Consider the following 22,844-nt stretch of genomic DNA (forward strand, 5'->3'; position numbering starts at 1 on the left):
AGAAAGTGATAGCAGAGACGTATGCCTGTATTTTGGTAAGAGTTCATCGGGTTGTCGCTGGTGATCCCACGTCTGGCGATGCCTCTGCGACACTTTCTGCAGTAATCACCATGTCCCGCCATGCAGGGACAGGTCATTTGTCCCCTCGCCTACAGTTCAACGTGCTGCAATGTGCACAGAGGAGACTGAGAGCACCAGATGTACAGTAGTCTCATCGCTGGAATTAGAGTATATATTCTGGAAATATGCTGCGTCCTTTCTCCGCCAAAAGAGGAGGGGGGAAGGGTGAGACTGAGCAGCACCAAATACTTAGCAACAAGCAGCACAAAAATGGCACTTATCAACAAAAGGTTGAAAAGAACCAGCTGAACTACATCCTCCAAAATAGGGGGGGGGAGGGGGGTGAAGAGAGAAGTTGAAGGCATTTCATAAGGCATATACGTACACAGAGAGAGCATTTGGTAACACCTACAGCATGAACACAAGAGGAACCAAGTTCACTTAGGGTGAGATAAGAGGAACAGACACCTTCACCTATGTACTGAAGGAAGAGTGCACCCCAAGAGGTGCTCACACCATCCCAGGGTGTCCCAGCACGCAGAGGCAGCATGGACTAGCGGAGCTCGGCGCGGGGGTGTCACACAGCTGGAGGGTATCAGTGGCCCTTGGCAGCCAGTGCTGGCTCCCTTTTGCTGGGTGTCCGTGGCCTCTCTCCTCACCCCAGAAAAAAGGACTTGTATAGAACCTCCCACTACCGTGGGATGTTACCACTGAGAGAAAGCATATATGTATGACAGCATCACTGTGTAAGTGAATATCACATCTAAGGTTCTTTCTCTGCTGAGAATATTGTTTGAAAATGTTGAAACTGCACCTCTTCCATAAAAACAATATGAGCTCACTTTATAAACATCCTTTTATTTAACCTCATAGACGCTTGGGAGGAAGGGGTCAGAATCCCATTTTGTGAACAGAAAAACAGAGGCCAAAGTCAGTAACTACTTGCTTAGTTCGCCAAGGAAATCTGTGGCAGAGCCAGGGTGGGAAAAGGGATGCAATTCCCAGTCCAGAATCTTACCCAGAGAACCAACATCCACTTTCCACCCAGCAAAAGTATCACTGCTCAGTCCACGTTCACATGCTAGGGACTCCTTCGCTATCTGAGTACCTTTTTCACAGATTTTCTCCCTCTTCATTAAAAGAGACAGAGAATTGTAACTTGTATGGTCTACCCTATTTCTTCCCATATTCCTGCAGGTGGATCATCAGCTGGTTTGCCATAGCTTTCCTGACAGCTTTAGAACTTTAGATAACTCCACAGTATTAAACTGTGGAAGCAGATTCAGCTCTCCCATAGCCAAAGGATGCTGCTGTTAGACGGGGCCCTAAATTTCCCTGCTGCACCCAGGAGTCTGCTTCAGTCACCTGTATTTTCACTGACTGATGTTCTTTTTTTGCTATTACAGGTGAGTGACATGAAAGGCTCCATTAAAATGCTTTTTAAAGCCAACAGTAGCTAAGAAAAGTGTTTCTTCAACTGTATAACCATATATAATGAATAATAATGTGGACGCTCTAAAGATTGTATGAACACATATTTAGAACAATATGAAATCATGATGATAAAAGGCACATACCACACCCATAGCATCATGTATTCCCTACTACTAGTATTTCAACTTCAGTCTTTCTTCTAAAGTAATGTCTCAGAAATATTCTCTGAGCTATTACTATAAGCAGAACTATTTTCTGTATTCCAATGAAACTGATCCACTGGAACATACATAATTTAATACCTACTAATATTATTTTAGGTTAGTTTCACATTACAAATAAAAATACTTTACCAAGCATTTCCTTTTTCATTTGTCACACCCACACATAATCTGGTGTACCAATCCTAATTTTGACTGCAATTTGAACTATCGTCTCACTAAGCAGCCAGGGAAATTTCATTCTAGCAGCTGCTTTGCAAATATTTAGTATTCAAAGAATGGACTTCACCCACCCATCCACCCCTTCATAATTTTCTTTTCTCATTAATTTAGAAGCAACAAGCATAAAGAATGTAAATAGTGTTTTGTAAACAAAAGTTGATAATCTACATCATACCAAAACTTTACTGATGGTCAGTATTTTGACAGTCATGCAATGGTAGGAAAAAAATGCTAGGAGGCGGCAGTGGTAAAAGAGGACTTTTTTCACTTCAGAAAAATTCTAAAAAATAATTAAAAAGGTGAAGAGTTGTTGACGGAGACAATATAGCAAACCAACACCCAGTTGGCAGTGGAATGTCACATTTAATTTCCTCTCTTTCTGTAGGGATCACCACTTGCTTCTGTTTCCCCCCTTACCCATAGGATGCCCTTCTCATTCATCTCATTCTTCTGGGGACCCAACTGCTCAGGAGTCAGTTGTAAAAAATGAAAAGCATGTAGACAGACACATAAAATTATAAGAATGTACACATGCCACTATATTCTTTTTACATTAAATTCTCTGATGCAAATACAATGAGAAATAGAGAATCCCCCCTCCACAGGTTTAAAGTATCAATGTGACTATGCACCTCTTAGAAATTTTATCTTTAACTCCTCGGGAAAACATAAAGCTCCAGTGTGCATCACCATTGAAAATACTCAGTTCACAAAGGACAGAAAAGTCATACAGTACAAAAGATAAAAAACCAGTAACTTCATGCAACAGTCTGCTTTTTATGGGTGCTCCCCTTTCATTGGGTGCTGAGCACCTCTAAGGAGGAGCTGTACATGCTCCCCCTCTTTTCAGAACTAGCAGTAGATCATTCCATCTTGCATTAATTGTGCAGTAATGTTTCCCAAAAATCCTCTTATCGTAGATTTTTCTATGATGAGGCTGTTTCAGAGAAGAACACAGACATGAGGGTTAGTCGTTGCAACACTTCCTCCCCTCTCCACTGCTTGCTCCAGTAACCCTGCCCTACAGCTACACACTGGGCCGGGCTGCTGACTTACTCATTTCCTCTCCAAGCTTCCTCTCCTATCACCCTGCTTTACAGGCACGTCTGACCGGGGAATATTCAACTTCAACGCCAGGCTCCGACCGCTGACAACGTATGAGAGAGCTGCTGTTATCTGCGACGCAGAGGACCAGTCTCAGCAACACAATAACGGAACAGACCCGATCCTGTGTTTGTGTGGTCCGAGCCCCGTGCCGGCGCCTGGTGATTTAACTGCTTGCAACATGAAACAGGATTCAGCAGGGCAATCCAAGCTCGGGCACAGCCTGCTCATGTTAACAACGGTTTCCCCTAGCATTCCTCAACTGCTCGTCATGCTAACCTTCAAGAGAGTAGAGGAAATAAACTCTGATACCCAAATATAGTTATGAACTTCACCTCGATACTTCACACGTAAGGAGCACAGTAGGGCTGCTTGGCAGGATCCATAATAAAACAATACACTTTGTAATATGGTAGTTTAACAAAGTGAAAAAGAGAGAGGATCTCACAGGTTACTGCCTTTCTTAGAAAATGCTTTAATCATAAACGGTGTGATTATACATCAGGCAGTGCTATAATGCATCCTCTTTAAAGTTAATACAGAAATGTTACCACCCACAATCAATGTCAAGTGGGAAATGTCAGATGGATTTCAGAAGTACAGTCAGCCTAATGCAATAATAATGTATGGCACTTTGTTAGCGTCTTCCACAAAATCATCTCAACATGCTTTCCAGGCACAAATGAGATCACCCCTATTTATTTATTTCTGTAGATATGGGGAAACTGAGGTATAAAGGCTTTCTCAGCGAATTTTTTTTTTTTTTTTAATGCGGCTCACTCAAGGGCAAACAGAGCTGGGAATAAAACGCAGATATTCTGAGTTGCAATCATTTCTTCTATATGCTTTTTTATCAAGCAGTTTTATAAATAGGCTTGGTGGGAAAACACATATTCCAAGAATCAGGATCCTTCTGCATATTTTTGTTTGTTTGCTACAGAATATAGAGTTTCAGATCTGAAAATGGTCTCCTGTTGCTATTGAGAAGACAGCTTTCCATACTTAGGGTACGCCTCTGTCACTCCCTTATGTGCCAATGCTGCTACTGCTGCTGCTTAGGAAGAACAACAGTTGCTGCCACCTGAGTTATGCCAAGACCTCGTGACAGATTTCCATGCCGTTTAGGAGGACAGGTTACATTTGAAAAATATTTAATTATTTGTCCACTATATGAAAAAGTTTCCTTCCTAGATATGTGGGAATAAGCAGATAGTATCCAGTTCTCATCGCTTGTCCTTTAAAATACTCTCTAGGAGACAACTGTATCCTCATTCATTAGCATGAAATAATTGAAATGCTGTCCCTCAGTGCTCACTCTCATGCTTTCTTCTGTGCACGATACCACCCTAATACCTTTGGGGGTGGGGAGGCTTTTTAAGAGCTCCATTTCTTCTTAAGAACTCCATTTCCCAAGAGGAATCTGTAGGCAACAGCAAGCTTCCCACAGATTTTTCTTTCCTCTTTAGCTTCTAGCAGACAAGAGTTGGAGAAATGGAAGGAAAAGTCATCTATTACAAAAAATGTTGCTAGCAGTATACCTGGGTTGCAATGGTTCACAGCAATATACAATACTATTTTTTAGCACAGCAGGATTCTGTCTTTTACTCTATGTTTGGATTATATCAATACATTTCATAATCCTTTTTTTTCTTTAAAAAAAATTGAAATAAAGGAAAATGAAACTATTAAAAAGTCCCGACACCAGAATTTTAACAGTCAGCCAAAGTGGAAATATGGTACTGTTATCTTAATAAAAGGGCTATGTGACTTTCTAGTGTAATGTATTCACTCTGCTTAAAATGTTGCCATCGGAGACAACTGATAATTGATAGCACTTAGAGCTTTTCACCCATAGACGCTTGTTCAAATCATGCTTGTAGAAGAGATTGATGACTTGTTTCTGTTGTTCTCCAGTATGCTACAAAATGGGCCGTAAAGGCTGTATATCTATTTCCTGGGCGGTTTTCCAGTGAGTGGCCTATCCTGGATGTTGAATACCCAGCAGAGCCTACATAATAGTCCCAGAGTCCCTGATGAAGAGGATTTGCCAGAGGAGAGGGCATGACCACAACTCTACTTCAATGTAGCTATTCTTGGCTAATAAATTGTGGGTAGCAAAACACGTGTTGGAGTGTCCCTGAAGCTGCCTGTATTTAGAAAGAGAAGCTGGGCAATGCATTGACTAGCATTAGAATAGGGTGAGGAAATCAGATTGCAATGAGACGCCTTTCTCCTTCCCACTGCCTGCACACTAAGGAAAATTTAACTGGAAGGCAGGATCTGACCTTTTAAATATTTTCTTATTGAAGGTTATTTCTCTGGGTTGCAAAAGAATAATTTATTAGTTTCAGTCTTCCACTTAGCAAGGAAAAGGGCTAACTTTGAAAACAATGGTTCACATTTAGACTGCCATAAGAGACAGATCAAGCACCTGATTTATGTCCGGATTTAACGGACTATAGAAAACACACTGCAACTCATTTGCTATAAAGTAAAGCTGGGGGATGGGGGTGGCGCTTTTTGTAACATTAAGTAAATTACATGAGAAGGAAAAATATTTACACAATTAAAAATATATGGCCAGAAAATGAAACAAGAATGACTTAATTTATAGACAAGATGGAAGCCAATGCATTTCATTTAACAAAATGAAATGAGTATTAAGTGACATTCCACAAACCCTGTTTCTAAATCCCACTGAGTAAATGAGAACAATTACGAGTTAAGGAATAGAAACCATTTAGAGGGATACATACCAATTAACCAAAATGTCAGAATCCCTATAGTATGATTCTATTTTGTAAATAGCAGCATGTATCCATCAACACTACTCAGTAATTTTCAGATAAAAATACAATTAAATAAAACTCCACTAATCCCAGCTAAGAAAATTAATAGGAACAATACTCTTCAACAATAACTGGCAAACTTTAGATGACTTACCCAGCTTTAAGGGGGCTGTTTTATATTTCCAAGTTTCACTTACAGTTTGTGATCTAATCACCCAAGTAACATTTGTACTGACTTAATGTGCTCTCTTTCTTCCCCTTTCTTACCAAATCCCCACTCAGAATTAATTTAATACATGTGTTTGAGGCCAATATTCACCAATGGCACAGGGGCAAGACTTCTGATGCATCTGTGCCAGATGAAAGGTAAGAGTATAAGCTTCTTTGAGTGTGTATTTGTGTGTAAGGTTTGCTAAGTGATTTGTATATTGCACAGTTAAAAATCCAGCTCTTTACAGAATGAAATAACTCGTTCGTCCTTTGAAAAGAATCATACCGATTTGCTTTACATTTTAATCATATCATTTTGTTTATTGGCTTATTGCAGCTGCTCTTCAGCCCTGTGCAATAGCAACGAAGTACCACGGGAAGGAGCCAGATATTCATCCTGCAGCTGCAGAGGGACCGATCCAGACAGCTGCTTCTCTGCAGACTGGAGCTGCTGCGAGGCGATACTTGTTAAGGGAGCAACACCGCCACAGTTATTAATATTGGCCTCGAGCTTCCTGAATTAACAGGAGACAATACTAAGTGCCACACAGAGCAATCCTCCAAAACAGCCAACCTGTAGACTTTCTGTTATAAATACTCCATACACTTGCCTGTACAACTTTGGAATTATTTCTTAGATACATTTTTTAACTTTAAAGTACATTTCAGCATCCGTTTAGTAAAAGTAGAATAAAAACCAGGACCTATTATTCAATACAGCTTTTACACAAAAAGTTGATTAAAACTAATATCTCAGTTAATTTTATTAGAGAGAGGAAGATCAGGATTCCCTGCTGGGCATAAGTGTTACACATAGAGACACCACTCAGAAGGTGAATCTGTCTTAGCATTTTAGTTCAGATAAGGAGTGTGCTTCTAAAGGCAGTCTCCTATCACTTGTTGTGCTCTCTCAGAGATCCTCTTCACATGAAATGAAACAGAGAGATGAGCTTCAAGAGCGCGCTGAATGCACTCCGTTCACTAGCCGGCATTCAGTCCATGCAACAAAACGAGAACTAATCCAAGCAACCCTCCACCCCCAAAATGTGTACCTTAGAGATGCTGGTTCCTTAGTACCAAACTGATTTTCCCTACAGAGCAACCCTTCCTGCTAATATTGACATATGTTTGTCCCAGAAGTGATGGGGGAGAGGGAGGATGTGATAGAAAAAGCTGCTGACTGTTCTGCATAGTGAGACATACATCAAGATGCTTCTGTAAGCTGGTGTGATGCTATAGCAGTGACAAATATAAGGGGAGGACATATTTTGGTCTTGAAAGTGGTGATGTGTGAAGAAATTAATTTGACCAAAAGGACAGTGCCAGCGTTCTCCAATACAAATAAATGAGCTGAAATATATGAAACTCCCTCTTCCTCTTATATGTGCATGCACACTTGAACAACATCCAAGCCTCCCAAAACTTGAGCTGCGGCTGTCTGTGACGGTTCCTGGCCAAAGAGATCTCCCTTGGAAGAAACAGGTGATCTGGGAAGGAGCACTCGTGCCTGTCCAAAGAAGGAAGGGTAAAAAGAAAGCTGTATTTCTACTTTTCTGGGCATCCAGGATAGCAATGATGGCCCCATTCCATTCCCCTGAATGAGACTTCCTATACATCAAGCTTGCATGAATCTTATGTCTCCTATATGTCTAGTCACTGCCAGGACAAGTTTCATGACTAGTCCTGCATTCATTTTAATAAACAAATCCACAGTAAGCAAAGGTAAGTTTTCTGTGAAGGGAAAAATGAACTGAATTTGCACAGGTTTCCTTTGTGGCTCACCAATATCGTGACAACACAGAACAGAGAAAAAACTTCTCAGACCTGACTGGAAATCATGAAGTAATTTGCAGAACAAAAACATCCTTGCTTTGTTGATTCCTTTTTTGTTCACAAGCAATAAGCCACTCTTGATATCAACCAGACCATTCCTGGATGGAGCGGGCATGTGCCTTAGCAAAGCAGCAACAGGGCTCCTCACATGGAGCTGAGGAGATTCCACTGTGAAACTACTCCAGATTTTCCATCAAAGCTCATTTTAAGGATTTATAACTTGGACTGAGACATTCTTTCCACACTGCGATTTGGCATTAAAGAACTTGGCCCAGGGATCAAAATAATCCTCTTTTCCAGCACTTCTTAAGTGTGGGAAGGCAAATTTCTGATATGTAAAGATGCAAAAATATTAAGACATACTTTTGTTCTTTTGTTGCAAGAGAACAGTGGCAAATAAGACCGCAACTAACTTAAAATATAAAGTCTCCATCTAGCTTGTACTTTTTGAGGCTTAGAAACTGATTTGAATTGGCTGGTTTCCTCTCATGTACAAGAATGGCTTTGCAAATCAAAATAAACAAAATAAACTGTTTGCTTTCTGAGCTACATATTTTATAACAAGATGCTTTAACTCCTGCTTAATTTTTCTCTGGGCTTTGATGTTTAAAAGTTGTTTGTCACCAACTCTGTAATTTTAATATCAATAAATGTGTTGCACATTTAGCACACTAGTCAGGTGCTAAAGGTAGCACGACATTAATATTATGTACATATGTTAATGATTTCAAGCGTAAGTGATCTGGGCCTCTTCTTAGTGTCATTAATTTCTGTTAAAACAGGTCTTGGTGGTGAATGTGTGAGTGGTAATGGTCATGCATGCACAACCGTTTTGCCTTTTGCTACCTACCTGAAGCTTAGGGAAATGAAATTATGCTGACACAGACGACAGCCTATACGCATACTTCTTCAGTTCAAGAAATGTAAATCAGGGTTTTAGGACTTGAAAGACTAAGGACGCAACTCACTACAATAAAAATACCAGTTTGGGACTTATTTGCCTTTGATCACCATTGAAAGCACTGACCAAAATAAAGGTCTGCCCGTTCTGATGACAATACTTAAATTAGCAATCATCCAGCACAACAAATTTTATGTATGAAGTAAATTCTGCCAGACAGTAATCTTAAATAACAAAGAGAACATAATAATCTTATCATAGTTTTTGACAACAGAAGACTTTTCATCCCAAATGAGATTCAACATTATATTCTTCCTCATGTCTTAACAAAAGACCCATCTCATATACAGCTTTTGTAACACAACCAGATCTTGAAAGACCATACAATGGAAAGAAAAAGGTTCTAGATTCCTACTAAATATGTTCTGAACACCCTTCCTTTCTATTATAAAAGGGGACATTTGCCTAAACACCTCTAGTGAAGGTTCTGGCTGCACAACACATGGAAAGAGGCAGTGTCTCAAGAAAGGAGGTCCCTATGACCTGGGGACTGTCCTTCATCTGTGTTCAATCTGCAGTCTCCCATGCAAATCTTCTAACGTGTATCCCACCTTTTGAGTTCTGCTACGCACTTGTATAGGACTACACTGCTCCTCAAAGTAACATCAAAGATATGTGATTCATGACTTGAAAATTTTCCACCTACGATTTACCTCTGAAGACAATGAACAATGCCTCTTAGCTCAGTATTAAAATAGCAACCTCAAGATCCACCCCTCATGCCCCCCGCCAAAAAATGGAAAATAAATCTAGCAACAGATAAACACACCACTTCCAATTCAAGAGTTTTTTAATACCAAACTAGAACATTATTCTGTTGAATACTAACATACTGATAAGTGAACTTCAGGTCTGGAGACCAAGGAAGGAAGCTTAGATAATGGATAATAATTGGGATGGATAGTGATCTGAAGTTTATATGTAGTATCTTCTGTTATATTGCAAGGCCATTTATGAAGGATCAGGGCTTAGCTATGTAAAGATCCACCCTGATAGAAATGAACTCAAGTTCTTTATTGAGGCTTTGAGGTAGGGAAAGTTTATAGCTCTGCTCATACAGACACTTTTGCATAAGCACTGGACCCCATTGCTTCAAACTAGTATCCAAACTATGATATCTGTATATCTCCTCCTACAAAAAAGATGCAGATTTTTTGCTTCTTCATGTTATATCACAATAATATGACATGAATTTTAGGGCACAGAGAGAAATGACCAGACAATGAGGGACTGAAAGCTAGAAACACTTCCTAGTCCTGGACATATATGCAAACTGAAGGGCTTGTCATCACTGACTCTGGGCACAGACAAATGTCTTAAAACTGAATACAAATCAAATGATCTATTAGAGTCTACTGCATATCTGGAATAGCAAGAGGCTGATACCTGAAGAAGAGAAAGGTCTTGAGAGAGCTGTGTAAAAGTGGAAGCTCAGCACCTACCTGACACTTTTCTTTTTCTTCCCCACTACAGCCACCACCTGACATGTAAGTACAAATGGTACTCTTAGCTCTAGGCATATGGGTTTTTTTCCTGCTTCAAGGCCAAACCCATATCTCTTATGACACAAAACAGTTGGTCCTGTTGTGTTTGAGGTCTGTTCTCTGGGTCCTCATGACTGGCCCTACACAGAGCACCCACCACCCTCTTCCTCAAGGGAGTGCTCTGCACATCTGCAACTCTTCACTCACTGTCCTATGCTTCCTTTTAAAATACACACTCTAGTGATACCCCCGTCTCTCGGATAACAGATTAGAAATGAAGGATAGGGATTGACTAGCTCACTTTAAAGGGCCACTGCCTTTAAATTCAATTAAATCCATATCTTCTACCTCCCACACAATCACCCCCTGGGACTAAAGGCTTCTGTAAAGGATTGGGAATGGGATACTCTCATTGCAGCCACATCACTATGCAGAAAATAATTCAAGATTTGGGAAGTTGTGAGCAGGAAGCAGAGGATGAAGAAGAAAGGGACTCACTGAAAACACAAACAAATAACTCTGCTGGCTGGAGATTACAGCACTCATTTTGGACAGAGGAGACTGTGCTCCAGCCTTTCCTTCCAAAAGCCTTTCTGTATTTTGTCATACTAATGTAAGCAAGAAACAGAAATGATCCTAGTAAAAGGAGCATCATGTCTCCTTTCAAATGAGTCCCTAAACCAGTAGCCTACCACCTTGCGTCCCATCCCACGTTATGCTCAGTTGTTTTCTCGGACTGTGGCACAGGATGACACTAATGGCACCACTAGCTCCTCAAGCAGCTGTCTGAGAAGGCTGGCTCTCCAGGAGAGCCCACACAGCTGCTTTAACCGTACAGAGGCATGTGGAGTATTACTCTGGGGACTTCTGTTGACAGCTCTCCATTTAGTCTACTTTTTTAGAACAAGCAAAAGTGCTTTTTCTGACCTTTCCCATTAACCTTCTAGCTCCCTGATAAAATAAGAAGAAAAATAATTTAATCATGCTAACTTTTAAAAAAAAAAAAAACAGGAAACAATTATTGCCAATGAATAATAAATATTTCATTCTGGAACACTGGGGTTTTTTTTGCCAGCTCTAACTTTTTGTTACAGTAGGCAGGTGCTTATTTCACCTGCCCTTTAAATAAACCTTGCTGGTAAGGTGCTTGACTCTGTTGAGCCAACGCAGCTTCTGAGCACTCTCAGAAGTACAATTTAATGTCTGTACAGATCCTTAATGTAAAAACCTGGGATGGCTATGGATGGACTATAAGTGCTGCCAAAATAGGCAGCTGCTGAGTGGGAGTTCTGAGGATGAGAATGATGGATATAGGCACCTAAAATGCAAGTGAGGTAGGTCATAGGAACATAAATTCTTTGGGGAAGGAGGGAAGGTCATATTTCATATTTCATATTTCAGGAATTACTGTACAAAGACTATCCTTTGTTAAAAGTCCAAGCATTTACTACATTATTTAGTGGATAAAATAAGTATGGAACAGAATAGTCCTTAAAACAAGTTTTTCCTTAAATTCTTACAGTTGTTCTTGAAGGCCTCTGATAATATAGGATTGCCTTTTTTAGTAGGACTTGTTGAATGACTCTCATTTCGGATCGTAATGGAAGGAGAAATTATTTGGAGGAACCTCCTGAAAACATATAGAACCCTAATGCATTTGTATTCATTTTTTTGAAGAATTTATACATTTGGGAACCAGAAGTTGGAGTGCAAAATGAAGTTTGAAATTTTATCAAACTGATGTACCTCTCCAGTTGTGCAGTCCCACAGAAAGGCTTCTCAAACATTGCACCAGATGGCTTTGTTCTCAACTTCCCTGGGCAGGTTCATGTTACTTCACTATCAGTAATAAAATCCCATACTTACATCAATGCTTCATTTTATGTTACTGTCATTATCTTGTTACAGGTTATAATGGTATTGGCATTATCTGCCTAATAATTATTCCTGAGTCACAGCAGTAAAACTCTTTTAAGTCTCAAGCTCTCATCTAGAATCTGCTGAACCACTTAAGTTTCTTCTGTGTCTCTTTGACTGAAAAAGATGTTCCACACATTAAAGAAGAATGAAAGTGAGCAAATGGCTTCTCTAGTGTGTGGTTTTATAGTAAAACAATCCCAATTCAGCCAGACAGATTTAAGTGAGTCTCTCCCAAATATTATGTATCCCTCTATTGTGTAGATAAATGTACTGTATTTCTTCAACTTCAAATGCACAGAAGTCTCCTCTTATAAACAGTTATTTATACCACAGTGCAGAACAGGTGACTTTGGTACATGTCAAACAAACTTGCAGGATTTGGATCCCCAAGGAACACTGTAAAATATCTGAAAATACTGTAGTAAAATACATACTCTAGCATATGAATGATAAAGGGTCTTGTATTTTAACCCATTAAAAAATATTACATCCTAAAAATGGTATGTAAAATGTTCACAATGATACTCAGTGATACAACACAGTCCTGTAAATAATTATCTTAAGAACAGGATATTTCAATTAATTGTGTTAGCATGCTCCAAATTCCAATCACACAACAGCCACAGTGATACAGAGGGCACATGACAATACTGTATAATCAGCCTTGCAATGATGTTCAACCAAAAACCGTCCACAGAATAAGGAACCCATCTGAATTTATCTGATGTGAAGCAAAGGTTATTTAAAAATGATAGCATGCACATATAATTGCATGTTGTCCACTCTTTGCAAAACAGATGTTTACAGGTTTACTGGGCACTTAAGTTTACATGAGAGGTTCACAGACGTCCTTCAGCAGTTACCAGGTAAACTTTTTTTTTTTTTTTTAAAGCACAAAACCCCACAACCTACACTTTGCATTTGGATGGATTTTTTAGCTGGTGCTATGAAAACCTAAAGACCCCAGAAGAAAGCCAAGACTTGAGAAAATTTCTTAAATCCACAGGTAGATAGTATGGTTAACATCTAATTGTTTTAGCTATATATATTACAGTCATTGAATATATACTATATAAGCAGAGTTCATGAAGAATCTAACAACTGAATGAATAGCAAGACCATGTGCAGAGAGGCTACAAAAATTAGGGAAGGTGTGATGTTGGAGCACTACTTGTAGAGTTGTGCAAGTCCTCTGCTGTGTGCATACCCCTCTTGGTGCCCTTCATGGGAACATGCAGTGCAAACATCTCAGACTAGTTATGCCTTGCCCAGTTTCTTACACCGTTTATTCAGCTGACTGGACCATCTGAATTTGGCACAAGTGAGTCTTTTTTGTGGAAAGCTGTCAGAATCTCAGTTTGCAGGGAAACCCAAACACTTCTAAACAAACGTCACATATTTATTTACTCAAAGTCAGAAGGCAGAACAAAGGCTTAAAGCAACAAACAGTTTCTTTTTTCCAATGCCTAAGTTTTCGATGTTCCTTGAAAGCGTTTGTAAAGTCACTTCAGACTGTTCTCTATTCCTGGCTGGAAGGTGCTGGCTCCTGGCCTCCTGTCACTGTGACCGTGGAGTTTTTAGAGAGCCATGCCAGATGCAACGTGGCCTGGCCCACTTCAAACCTGCCCACGTGCCCCTCGTGGGGGAAATGGCCTCTTAAACCCTGAAGCAGTCCATGGGGATCCTGGAGCTGCACGGCCTCTCTCTGTATTCACCTCTCCTGGGTGAGTGGATTGGAAGTGCTCTGTCCCTTTGAACACCACATCTGCTTTTGTAAAAAGCCTCAGCAACCTTTCAAAAATAGTATTTATCTTATTTGTGTCCTTCTGTACCTACTAGCTCTTAGTGATGCTTCTCCTTTCTAGCACCACCATCTTTAAGCTTTAGGGTGCCCTTTGATCTTACTCTCTTCACTCAGCTTTGGGAAGAGTAAACTGCCCTCAGCCTGGAGAAAACCAAGATAGAAGATATTTCCTAATAATTACTTGTCCTGTTTTTGCATGAAAGACTATTTTTGCCATCACTTTGCCTTTGTCACTTGGTTCCTTTAACACATTCATTAAGGTAATCTAAGGGACAAATACTATTAAAATAAACCCCTATAGCCATAATTACCTGGTAGCAGATATAACAACCTGTTCATGTCAAAAGCAGTAACCTGCATGTAAATATAGAAAACACCTAAGAGAGAAGAAAAAAGAAACCAGCCAACAACACTTCTCATCATACTCTTGTCTGATGAGAAAGTTCAGGAGCTACGGCACTGCAGTAAGGACAGAACTTGTATATGGTCTTGCCTTTAATCTGGAATAAGAGTGGCTCTCAAACACTTTGCTGACCTCAAAACATCTTCCTGTAGATCTGTTTTGTATTCTGTATAGTAATGTAAGCCTACTTACAGTAAGCATTTTTTCAACTACTTTTCACAGATGCCTTAAAAAGCAGTACACTGATTCATGTAGGTCTAGTATATGTTGTGTTGTAAATCTTAACACAAGGAGGGAGTATTTCATATGGTACCAAATATTGAGAACTAAGAAAGAAATCAATTAGGAAAGAAGATATCCTTCCATCAAAGATCCTTATATCAAAGGTTTCATCACTGTTTTTTCCCTCAAGAGAGAAGGTTGATAGCTCTTAAGGTGTCTCTCTGAAGACACCTCTAAATTAAGAGATAAGCTATACCTCTAAGAGACAGCTAAGCATACAGTTTTGCTTGGAGCAAAGGCAAATGCAAGGCCTCTCAGAGACTCAAATAAGTCTGGCAGAATGACTTTGTTAAAATTGTTTTGGTTGAGGTGATGGACAAAGAAAAACATAAAAGAGCTGACTAGAAAAAGCAGAGACAAAACTCAGGAACAGAAAAACCACTGCAGAAAAACAAAAATCACAGAATAACCTGAATAGGATCAATGTGCAGAATAAATAAACATTTCATGTTAAGATTATGGCTGAAACAATCTCGGGATATGAGCAAGGGGATTGCCCCAGATTTTTTGGGTTTTTTTCCTTTTAAGATAGAAAAGTGTCCTAAATTAATGTAAGGCAGAAAACGGCATTTAAAAATTCCCCATTTTTTTCCTTCTGCTTGGAATAACCTACTAAGATCTGAAATTTTTACTAGCTGTTCATGTACTTCAGTAAATCCGTTTACCAGCAGAACACCCAATGTCATCACGTCAAGCACAAGCAAGATCCTCTTCACTTCCATCAAGAATGTCCAACTGCAGCATATACTGATGCAAAAAATAAATAACATTCCTGTCCTCATAAAGGAGTTAAAACACATTCATCTGTTTTCAGTTGGATCTTTCATTAAAATTTCTGGGTTTTGGCCTCCTCCTACCTGTACCACAAGAAATCAGAAATAGCTCCACTGAAGACAACATATAAACAGAAGGATTTTTGCATTTAGGGTAAGAACTAAGGCCTGGAGCTAAACAAACAAACAAACCAACCAACCACATCTCCCTTTGGCACTGCTGCACAAATGGAAGTGTTCATCACAGTTTATTGTAAGCTTATGGTACTAATGAGTATCTGATGCCCTGTCTTGTTTGCAGATACTTAAAAAGTTGACTTGTTTCTACATTGGATCAATTGCTTCCCTAATGTCATTCAAAATTTTGCGCTGCCCTAATCCTTTTCCATGTGGAATTAGGTGGTATGAACTGCTTTCCCTAACACTGTCATCTTTGCCAGGCATCAAAATCAGTTCAAGGCAGGCAGACAAAGCCCAGCGCTCCCAGAAGCACAGCAAAAGCTGAGAAGGGAGCTCTCGGACAGGGGGTGGCACTGAGGCCACAGAGTGACTCGGGGAAGCACTGAGGTGCAGGGCATGTGGTGACTAAACCATGGTGGGGAAGGAATGTCACCTCCCACCCCCACATCACGCGAGTCACTCATCCCAGAGCTTAATGACACAGAGGATGAAGGGGAGCAATAGCAGCAGGCCTTTACACAGGAAGGGACCTCTGGAAAAGCAGGGCTGCATCCAGCAAAGGCACATATTCCCAGCTCAGTCCTCTTGTGCCCTCCGCTGCTCCCACACCTGAGCGGCTCAGATCAATCAATACACCAACTAATTGCAATGGAATATATCAAAGAATATATACCTTGCATAACTATGTTGCAATATTTCTGAGGTTTGCATATTTATTTATATATGCATATTCCATTTATATATGCATATTCCATACCAGTTTGTCTGGTATGGAAATAAATACGGCTGATCACTTAAAGTCAGTAGTATCTAGGGACAAGATAATTTCATCCAAAATGCAGGCATCTAGCCTGAGGTGAGCATCTAGGCTCCATCAACAGTCAGTGCCCAGAGAAACAGGAAACTATGAAGCAGTCAAACCCATGCAGGAGCCTAATACAAGAAGAATGAATTAATCTCTGAAGACGCCTTTCGTTAACCACAAAAGCAACCTAGAGGACTAGTTTAAATTAAATTCCTAATTTTTAGATGACAAAAATCAGTGAGACTAATCCCACCTGTAGTGCACAACTATCTTTAAACTCAGACTTTGACTCTGTGGTTGACTCTGGATGCATCTGGCTCAATATTTATAAGTGGAATAGGAGGATCTATAGAAAGAAAAAGTGCACAGCAGATCCCGTTCCTCATAGTTTTACTTTTAGTGAAATCTGTGTGAATTTATCTGTTGATTTCTAGTGGGGCAAGATTGAACGGAGTATGCCTGTTCTGGATTGGATTGTTCCTGCAGAGGGACAGCAGGAATTTGCAAAGCAGGAGCCTGTAGAGATGCAGCTATTCCAGGAAGGACACACTGATTCCCTAAACATCCATATCTTACTGTCTTGTTTTTGTTCTTCTAGCTGCACAATCAAAAAGCATCCCAGGCCTGGCACATATATTGGTATAAACAAGCTGGTCACACATTCAAGTAAATGTACACATATTTAGTAGGAACTGAAGGCTAGGAATAAAAATACAGGAAGAGTTGTTGAGAATAGGATTTCATAACGTGGCAAGACCTCTGTTTGGGGGCTTATCACACTGAAGGAGGTGCTATGGAGATTAACAAAGTGAGAATGTGTACACATCTAATTAGATGCCTAACAATTCAATGCTTAAGTAATCCCCTCCCTCCCTGATGGCAGTAGCTCCTTGTTATTCTGGCATCCCAGCACTCTGGCCTCAAGCTTGTTGCTGCTCACAACATCTTCCTTGCCAGCTACCTAACCCCATTAGGTATTACTGTATTTTATCAGAAAGGCAAGATAACAAAGACGCAACACATGCAGTCATCCATACTAAATATCTGAGAGTTAACAATTCATCTATGTGCCAGTTCAACTCTCTTTTTTAACTTTTTTTTTTTTTTTTTTTTAAGATTAGCAGAAGGACTGGAATAGAATTTGAAATACATCAATATAATGCAATATGAAGCCAATACTTAAAATGATTTAAATATTGAGGATAAAAACCCTTACTATTCTGAAAACAGACATAAAAACATCTTATTCCCAATAAGGCACAATATAAGGTGCTTTTCATGATCTAGGTCCCATTCTGAGGTTAAATATGTCTTTACACCATAGCTTTATGGAAGCTAAAACATCCTATTCAAGTTTTCAGATTTCACTGCAAAAGCCCAGTTTACCATTTCTATTTTAGGCTTTTGGACAACTCTAACTGCTTTCAGTTCTGGATAAACACAACCAGACTATTCCTATTTTACATATAATCTATTATAGACATGCATTAAACTTAGACCACCTTTTGGGAAACACTGAAATTAAATCTTACAGCCAAAACACCACCACACTGCAGCAAAAGTCAAATAGCACGCTGTCAATAGTGTTAACCTGATAGAGCACAGAAATGCAGTCAACTGCTTCTATCAAGATCAGTTTATTCCATCTATGGAAATAAAAAACTAAATATGAGAAATAAAGTAACAGCAGTAAATTACTCTAGAGCTATCCATCCTTTCAATATAAAAATATAAACATGTCAAGCAGTATTAATACATTTATATGACATACACAGAGCACATACAGATGAACACAATAAATTGCTTTCATTCTCCTCTGATCCTGAGCCAGCCTTGTATCAGGCCAGTATTTTGGCATTAATTAATGTAGCCTTCAAACTGCTCCACCTTGTGCCAGCTGCCTGAAGTGTCCTGTAGTTCTCTCAAATGATGGGGCTGAAAGCAATCCCCAGTTACACTGGCTCTACCTCACCTACCAGCAGTCACCGATGCTCCATAGTCAATGGCCTGCTAGACTGGCTGTCCTCCCCAGGGCTGTCACTGCGTGATAACCATCTTATCTGGTGCTAGTGCTGCTCTGGGTCCTGCCAAGTCTGACCTAAACTGTATATATCGTTACTCATCTGATTATACAATAATGCAACCTTCAGAGCCCGGGGAACTGAGGAAACTTATTCAGGGAAAGGGTCATACTTTGATGTAGTGTTTTCAGTTCCATTTAAACAGTGCATACATACATAACTAAAGCTGCTGGTAAGCTTTATTTTAATGTAAATCCTTGGTGAGAGAAAGGGAAGGGAATTATCAGTGCAATTAGCTGTGATCCATTCAAATACCAACGCCAACTTTTTGAATAAATCAATAATTTACTGAAAGAAATGTTCCCAGCCTGGTTTCCTAGGACATTTGTTTCTAGGCACACATTTTATTTACACAAGGGAAAACTCCTATGAGCATGTAAAAATTACTACCTTTGTAGACAAACAGGAACTGTAGGGTTCTTGCTGTGCGTTTGTTTGTTACACTGTGTACAAGGAAACTGTGTACAATTTGTGGTTGCTTCTTGAAAGAGTCACTCAAATACCTAAATGAGAGCGAAAGCTGGAAGGAGTATGATAAAAGCCACTCTTAAGTGGCATCTTAGAGTATTATGGGAGTGGTGGTTTTCTTGGCTTGGATTTTTGGCAGAAGGAATCTGGAAAGGTTTACTTGGTAAAATCTGGACTCCATATATATATTCAATTGCAGAATGTTTCACATGGGGTAAGAACTACATCAGATCGTTCACAGCCAAGGAGAAGTACTCTATGTCAACATCCACTTACACTGACAAGTGAAGTGTTTCAGATTGCGGGAAAGAATGGCACTATTATCCCAAGACATACCGAAGAGGTAACTTACTGACATATGCGGACTTTTGTTGACGTGCAGCTGTAACCCTTTTCCTACCCTCAATTTCCTTTTCAAAACAGTGGCATCCTCTGAACAGCAGCAATTCCACTTGCTGCCAGACTCTTGTTCTCTTGACTGTCCCCACACCCTCATTCACTATTGCTTCAAGAGCACTTTTGGTCGAGTCATTTTGCACTTCAAAGCCACAGATGGTTGCAAAACTTTATTAACTCTAAAGGGACTCTTTCAAGAGAAGCTTTATGTAAACAAATGTGTGGCATCCATAACCAGCTCAGAGCCATAGCATATTCTAAACAGGTGCCTTTAGCCAAGAGCGTATATTTGCCATTCTAACTTAAACAATCCAGAGTATAAACTATGACATGCTATAAAAAAATCTATTTTATTTTCAATACATAACATCCCTTTTTGCATCAGACCAAAATCAAGTATAAAATGAGATAATCAGCTCTGTTTCACAAGGCTAAAAGGATTAATAAAAGTACCTAAATGGCATATTAATAGATCTATTGACAAACCTCCCAGGACATACTGTAAGCCAGAATCTCATTAAAGATAGTGCTAAAATTTAGCAGAGCGCCTGCTTCTCTGTTTGGAAAAAGTCAATATGAATGAGGAGCAGCCAGAGAAAGGAAAAATTGACCGAAACCAGATCAGAACGGCTTTCTCAGCTCCCGCCTTTTGAATGTGAAGCAAGAAATCAACCTTGCACCATAAGAGGACCACTGTAAAATAAACAGATTTATCTGTGATTCTCAAGTACCATATAGATTGTATATAATAAGAAACACGTTTCACATTGGCATATTGATAATAGGAATTTAATAGTCTTGCCTTGTTACATTTTTAACAGCAAAACAAGTAAAAACACTATCACAATCAGTACAAGTTAAGCTTTTTAAAGTTTTCTGTTTCAAAACCTTTACTGGCTTATAGTAAATGTGCAGTTTCTCTCAACCTACTCAGCTAAGAGAGAATGATGTTTTGCCATTAGGCAGAGGCAGACCCCAGTCTACTTTGTCTTTTCTATATTGCTTGTTACGGTGATACTATTCCATTTGGTAATACGAAAATCAGCAAGTCCCTGCAGATGTGTATGACACTGTTCTCCCAGCCAGTGATCTTTTATAAATTAATTTTAAATTAATTTTTCCCTATGCCAGAAATCATCATTAATGGTAGACTGAAACTTAATGTTTAATACATTGGAATGCATAATCCACTGATATAATCCACTATATAGAGGACTGAAATTCAGTTCTGCGTTCCTACATATTGAGTACTCCATACGTGGGCTTTTACACTGATTATGCAAGTGGCACAATATTAGGAAATGATGAAAATTTCCAACTCCTAAAGGGAAGTGCTGCAGACAGGGAGATGAAAACCAAACCAAACAAAAATATTAATGTCAACAATGAAACAAACAAGCGAGATATACTTGCGGAAAGAGTGAAGGAGAGGCCTAAACATTGTGAAATGTTTTCCAAGGAAAAATTCTGGCAAAAAACTGGGAGGAAAACTAAATGACTGGCTAGCTGGTCTATCACCTAAAAATCCGTCCTCAGTCTTTGAACCTGGTCACAGCTCTGCCTGTTCAATTAGCAACCAAAGGAGTTGGGCCATGGTGCTTGACAGGCCCAAATATCATAACATATTCAAATACAGAAAAATGATAATTTTCTTTTTATTGGGTATGAGGAAAGATCTGCTGCACAAAAAGGTGACCATGTTGCTTTTATTCTCTCAAAGTATGATGGAAATCCAAAGAACTGCAGCAAAGGCTGAACTGAAAATCTGCTCTAGAAATACCAAGAATATATTATACTCTTAAGACTTACTTACCTTAAACTCATGAAACTGTAATATCATCAAAATATCCACCAATTTAGGGAAAAAAAACCTTTACAAAATGCATTAACCAAAAGTGAAAAAATAAAAAATAGCATGCGTATGTGGGTAAGAAAAGCACCAGCTAGACAGGAGTGAACCAGGGGAAAGTAAAACCATGAATCTTAATTCTTCTCCTATTGCCTCTTGTCGCACCCACACAACCAGCTTCATAATTCAGTAAGAAAACAAATCAGAAGAAGGGAAGGAAACTAGGCCACTATGCCAGGAATGGGGTTTTGATGAAAAAATTAGTCCTGTTTTATCCAACTGCAACGTTCAAATACCTCTCAAAGCTGGCCAGGTGTTGGTTGGAGCAAACTAACAACGTGCTGTATACGCTTTTAGTCCATTCTGCCTCTCATTGGATCGACCGTTTTCCTCTAAAGCCTCTACACTGCATCAGTTGGCTCCTGCCTGGAAGAGGTTCCTCACACAGCCGAACAACACGGCTCCTCAAACAGGCACTGCTGCTACAAAAGCTCCTGAGCCTTTCTCATCACTAACAGCACTTTGCCTTGGCAGCACAACAGCTTGAATTTAAGGGCAGGACCCATGTCTTCTGCTTGGAAACCTGTGGAACCATCTTAACTTACCCAGCTCGTCCATGCTTTCCCAAGAACAGCCTGCACCTTTTTATCATCAAGGTGTATCATTCATTTTAATTGCATAGAAGTTGAAGGCAAAGAAAAGCATGAGCTCTAACGTGAGGAGCTTGCAAGCGCATCTCTGACAACGCCCATCAGATGCACTGAGGCAAGGCTGACAGAATAAGGGGTGGCGCTGGGAAGGGAGCCTACATGGCAAACAATGTCTGGGGAAAGCTCAGAGCATTCAGGTAACTGTAGCGTCCCATTTTCAACGCAAAATCTCAAGAACCTATACTAGAATCACTGTGAAAATAAATAAAGTGGCAGAAAACCCAATTTGTGGTAATTACATTATTTCTACTCTGCCAGTTTACACAGTCTTACATGAGCCTCAAATTCCTTTCTCAACATACTGTAGGGCCAATCAAGGTTTCTAAAGTGCTGACAAAAACAAAAGCTCAGTATTCTGTCTTCTGCAAGAAGAACAAGGGACAGTCCAAAGCATCTTAGCTTAGCAAGGAGAAGGAAAATGGTTCATGAAACTTAATGCTCTTCTAACATCTGGAATTTACACAAAAAATTACCTCTGCCTCCCAGTAGCTTGCCCAATCTCTGCAATTACACCAGCAAGTCCTTTCCTTTTGGCACCTGTTACGTTCCCCAAATGGCTCTTAGTGCCAGTGCAGCACCACTAATGAGGAGAAACTAGAGGATTTCAGCTTCCACGCTGCCTCTGAAATGCACTTCAGAAACAACAGCAGCTGTATGTTTTAAACTATAGCACTCCCCCATCCCAGAGATCCCAAAATATTCTAGAAGCAGCTAAACACAGTACCATGTATGTTACTAATTAAAGTACTAAAGCATCAAGGAGCCCTACTATACTCCAGGATCCTCCAGGCAGCTATATAAATAGGGAATGAAAGGTATTTCTTGCTTTAGGTAGTATAAGATCTAGCTACAAGA

General features: G+C 39.7%; 1 protein-coding gene across 2 annotated transcripts in view; it reads right to left on the bottom strand.

Moving 5' to 3' along the window:
* Positions 1-22,844, bottom strand: part of NAV3 (neuron navigator 3) — a 272,512-nt gene that overhangs the window by 191,883 nt on the left and 57,785 nt on the right. The gene's annotated exons all lie outside the window — the stretch shown is intronic.

This window comes from Gymnogyps californianus, chromosome 1 (genome assembly GCF_018139145.2).
Source record: "Gymnogyps californianus isolate 813 chromosome 1, ASM1813914v2, whole genome shotgun sequence".
Classification (NCBI taxonomy): Eukaryota; Metazoa; Chordata; class Aves; order Accipitriformes; family Cathartidae; genus Gymnogyps; species Gymnogyps californianus.